Here is a 6,007-nt window from a genome sequence, read left to right on the forward strand (position 1 = left end):
GTACACTCTTTATCCCTATATGTTAAATGCACAATGATGTTTTTCACATAGAAACGTAGGTATTATTCTTAAATACCAATGTCATGTACATAATGGTTTGTGAAAGTTTATGCAAATTTTGTTTATCGCACCCACTGTAATTAAGTGACCTTAAAGAGTTTTAATTTTGACAATATCTTTTGCTAGCTATGATTACAGAAGAGTAAAACGGGGTTTAGGTTGATATGGTACGAATTTGCAATTTAGAAAAATTATCAATTTGTGATTTGATTTAATTTATATATGGAGGCGAGACTCTAATAAATTATTATTTGTTTGTATATCAGATTCATTAACATTTGGACGGAGTTTATTACTGTAAACCGTTTAAACATATATTAAGTTCACTGGGGTACATGTAAATGTGATCTCCGTAACTGCAGTTACGTATATTCAAATATGGCGGACGATGTTTCTGGTCAATATTTCTTTTGTCTATTTTGTAATAATAATGTAGTATTTTTCAGTATTTCGTGTCTTGTTTAACGCATTACTTAATTTAAAACTGAAATACTAAGTGCTTTTTTAATAATTCAACCGTTAAATGGAGACTATACAGCCATTTAACATATCGTGATCAGTGTATGTAAAGTGCGTATCCTATAATATCATTTTCACTGTATATGCCAGAAATTTTTGATGTAGAATGATAAATAAACAGACGACTTTTTTTTATTTTTGAAGAAACTGAAGAAAATGAGTTAAAAGGTATAATATGTTAAGAAACACATAATACTAATAAAACAAAAAAAGAGATGCGAACGGGTTTTTTCGCGCCTAAATCCAAACAGCTGTGAAATATATACCAAAATAGGTGAATATTTAGGACATTTCACGAACAGATCGTGCAGGTGTTTTATAACTAACAGGTAAGATGTTGTTGCAGAAAAATATTCATTTCAACACAATTATTAAAGTTGTATAACGTAGAATAGGTTTTGTCATTCAGTTTCTTCATATTGAACTGAATTCCACTATGATGCTTTCTTTATGCGAGTCATGTTTACTGTCGAATAATGATACTATTCTTTCATTTTCACTGTAGAGCGATTCATTAGTATTGTATATGCGGCGCATTTTCACTGTATGATATATTTATTTTTTTATCTATTACAGCGTATTTTTTAAAGCATGTAAAGCAAGACTTTAGTTAGCGTACTTGCTTTGGTTTTTTTTGTACAATCATTATGATTATACCAAGGTTTTATTCAGGTTTTAACATTACTTGTATGATTTTATCGAGGTTTTAGCATGACTTGTATGATTTTATCGAGGTTTTAGCATAACTTGTATGATGTTTTATACTGTTATCGAGGTTTTAGCATAACTTGTATGATGTTTTATACTCTTATTACATGTATTTCTGAGGAGTATGTTTCTTCATTATTAAAAGACTTTTTGAAAATTTTTATGTTTTATACTATTATTACCTGTATTTACCTGTATTTACCTGTACTCACCTGTAATATTGGCGCAAATGAAATATGGTTTGTGGCGCAAATGAAAGATTTTTTTGGCGCAAATGAAATGCCAATTGGCGCAAATGAAAAGCACCGTTATGATTACACCCAATTTAATTCAAATATAATAATTATATAAATACAGGTTAAACTATGCCGATACATATTTTTTAAAGATGTCAATCTTATTTACAGAGTTTGCATAAACAATTATACAAACTAAGCAATCAAGTCAACCAAAGTTTTGCTTTACATGCATTAGGAAATTAGCTGTAAAGCCTTAATTTAGCCGACTTGCTCAAACAATAGATAAAGTAAGAGACGGATTTGATAAAATTTAACTTACGGAGGAAAGTTTGGTTTTAAAACACTCTAAATAAATTCAATAGAAATAACATTTATTTCAAATGTATTCCATTTTTTAAATTTCTTATGAATCGTATAGGGATCTTTATCCTTGTTTTTTTTTATCCATTTCCATATCCTTGTTTTTTATCCATTTCCATGACACTTCACCACTAATTACGTACATCTTGATAAAGATTGAATCGTTGGTTTTCCCGTTTAAAAGGTTTTACACTGGGGCCCTTTATAACTTGCTGTTCGGTGTGAGCCAAGACTCCATGTTGAAGACCGTATTTTTACGTATAAAGGTATACTTTTATAAATTGTGACTCGTTTTGAGAGTTGTCTCATTGTCAAATATGACATCTTATCTATCTGTAGCTCAACCTGAAACGAGACGGGATAAAAAGAAATAAAAAACACACTTTTTTAATATATTTATAATGGGCTTAATATGAGTCAGAAAAGAGTAGAATAGTGGGTCGCGTTGGGGTATAAGCGTGACGCGGAATTGCCGATTTTTTTGTAAGCGTGACACGTGATAGTCAAATGATTGTGTCGTGAAAACGAGGAATAAAGTATAGCGGGACATGGAAATTTAAAAAAATGAGAACTGCATAGTATAAGCGGGATACGGGAATCTGATAAAGCAGTAAGCGGGATCAGGGATCAGACCCCCCCTCCAATGAGACCCCAGAATAAGATATTTTTTTTTTATCTTCATCCTATTGTTACAGTCATGCCCCCAATAACAAATGTATCCCATGCATGCATTTTTATAGACAAAAGACCTTATGGATATTTGGGGTTCTTTGACATGCTGAATCTAACCTTGTATCCAGTTTGGGGATTTTTACCAAGTTACCGAAATAGCCCACATAGAGGTCCAAAGGGTCTAAGATCATCAAACATGAATTGTAGCATGCATGTTGTGTACAATTACCCAAATGTGCATAGACATTTTTATAAGTAGGGGTCCAATGACTACATAAGAGGGGGCCCGCTCCAGTGATTCCATATAAAAGTAACCAAATGTTTTCCCAAAAAGGGGGCAACCCCCTGTCCCCCTTAATCCTCCTCTGGTATCGAGCTGTTCATTACGGATAATTTTTTTTTGTATCAAGGGTGCTCTACTTCACGTACCAATGCAAACAAAAAAGTTAGCCCACACCTTACACTTCATGTTTTAATGACTGTGGATAATTTATGTCACATACCGTTTCACCTTATACAGTTAAAATCATGCAAGCAACAATCGAGTCAAGAACATTTGTTCTACCAAAACTGTCTTTTTCAGAATATGGAAATTGAAGCAGTTGAGGGTACAACTTGGGAAAGTTAATCTTTTATAAGCTTTTCTGTCACCATTGCGTTTCAAGATGCATATTTCTCTGTTCCCAAGTGTATTTATTGCGTGGAAGATAACGTCCTCAAATGTACTCGTCTCTATTTTACACAGACTGCACTGAAACTCCGCAATATCAATCTTTGACTTAAAAAAAATACAGAAATATCTTTTAATTTTTTTTTTAAATCAAGGAAAACGTAATTTGAAGAATACAATATGACATTTTGAGAAGCGTTTTTGGTACAAGTTTGAAAAGCTATATATTTGATAAAGAATGAATGAGGAGTTTGTATTTCAATTTGAAAATACATTTATCACAAATTCTAAAGTCATCAACTAAGTTTTTTCATTTGTTTCAAGTGCATTTATCACATAATTCTACAATAAAAATTTCTCGCATCTTCGAAAATTCCACATCAGAAATGACTGCACTAACAGTGATAATTCATCGCATCTATAGTTAAAATGGATCGCTTTCATAAATCGATATGCTATATTATGTTGCTTTTATAACACTTATTTGAACTTTAATGCTATGTTTGTACATAATAAAGACATATCACAATGAAAATATGTAAAAACTTTCCTTCAAATCAATTAATTTGGTATTTTCAAAACGTAAACAAATACAGTTTTCCCATGATCCTTTATTTTACAATAGACATACCCGCATATGACAGTGAAAATGAACTAGCTGGATTCGCACTTTATATACACTGGTGATGATATGGGTAACTGACGTAAATAAATTGTCAATGATATACGTAACTGGAAATATTGATATCCGTAACTGATTTTATTTCTAAATAATTCAATCGTGTTTCGAATGAAATAAATGTTTCCGGTTATTAAAAGTGTAATAAATATGAATCAGAAATGTTCTTCGAAATCTTTAAATTGTTATGTGAAAATATTGATCAAGCTTCCAATTCTGTATTTCTATAAAGTTAGCAGCATCCATAGTGAGCTAGAGGACGGAGATTTAGTAGCTTATTACAGATAAAATATAAGTAAAATTGAGAACGGACAGTCCCTTATGCCCGCGTCACACTGTCCCGATTTTTATATACGATGGACACCCGAATGCGAAAATTGTAAGTTCGTACGAAGTTGGTCCCGATCTCGTTAAAATACCAAAAAGTGACCGAAGCAAGTACGATGAATAACGGAGTCTATACGATGGTGCCGAAATTATATACGATAGCAAAAGATGGATATACGAAGGTTAACCGAAGACGGGTATTTAAAATTCATATCTCAGCCGAAGCCTACACGATGGATCACGAAGGCTACACAATGGATTACGAAGGCTACACGATGGATTACGATGATGGCACGATGGCCATACGATGTCTAAAAGACGTCGTGTACAGCTTACGATCAGTGGCGTAGCCAGGCTACTTTTGAGTGTACGCCCTAACCTCGGCGAGAAGTTTGAAGGCCCCAATCGAATCCAAGTTCTAACATCTACTAGTAGTGGGTTCGAGGGGAAGCACTTTTCTGACATAAAAAAAACCCAATCAATAGCAAGTTGAACATACTTTAGAGACAATCTTTTTAATCTTTTATGTTTAAATTAATGCATTGACCATTGTGTTGATTTAGAATCCAATGGTCATTGGTGTTAGAGAAAATATCCAAACCAGTTACTTTAAAATAACGTTTATAAGGAACCGTAGCGCAAAGCAGTAACTCAAACAAAACCCCTTTTGTTCAAATGACGTTAATGAATATGAAATGATTAATTTTTATAGATGTTCAGGTGCATTATGAAAATTCATAAAGGGTTCCGTGGGACTGTGGTGTTTGCCTGGATTACCGCTTCCTAGCGAAAATTGAATCCATTTATCAGCCCATTGCAGGGGTTTAAATAATCAAACATTTTCTGTAGATTTTTTTCGTGAGATGGAATATGACAATATCAGAAAAATTATTACAAATTTATCATGTAAAAAATAATAATCACAGACCGTCGATTAATTGCTAAAAGGTAAGTCCGTATGTCAATGGAAAAAGATATATATAACTTTATATTCTTAAAATTTTGCTTCATACATTAATTTCTTTGCTTATTTTGTATGTCACAAACTTTATGGTTAAAGTTATATGGCAATAATTTAATTTTGGATGTAACGCGTCTTCTGATTGGCTGACGTTATTTTGTTATCAGCCCATAGACATAATTTAGTCATGTGACCGTGACGTTATCAACGTTTTTTTTTTATGGTTTTCTACGGTTTAAAATGGAATTTAGAATTAAATTATAAGAAATGATTGAAATATTTTTTCTGTCTATTCGAAATAACATTAAAAATGTGGTGCCTGTAATAGCTGCTCTTCTTGTTCCATTTGAATTAATAGAAACAACGCTGTCGCCTTTCTTGTTCTCATAGAATATGATATGAGCTCCATGTTTTGTGAATGTCTTTCTTAACTGTCGTATTAGACTGACCAGTGCATATCGCGCATGGCACTTTAAATGTATTTTAGAGCGAAAATTAACTTACATTTAGCTGGATTTATTGCCGTCGTAGGTCCATCTTGTCGCCTTCGTACTTTTATTCGATGGCAACACGACGGGATTACGAGGTCTTCATGAAGTCGTGTTGTCATCGTAAGACCTTCGGGTAGCTTCGTGATTCATTCGTGTAGACATCGTAATGTCAAAACTGCCCGATGGAAACGATGGAAACACGAATGCAATACGATGTTCAAAGATGCATTCCCGGTGACATTACGATGGTGAGGATGGTGATACGAACTCAATACGAACCATCAACATCGGACGTACCTTCGGGGATTTTTTAACTTGTTA

This window comes from Mytilus galloprovincialis, chromosome 8 (genome assembly GCF_965363235.1).
Source record: "Mytilus galloprovincialis chromosome 8, xbMytGall1.hap1.1, whole genome shotgun sequence".
NCBI lineage: Eukaryota > Metazoa > Mollusca > Bivalvia > Mytilida > Mytilidae > Mytilus > Mytilus galloprovincialis.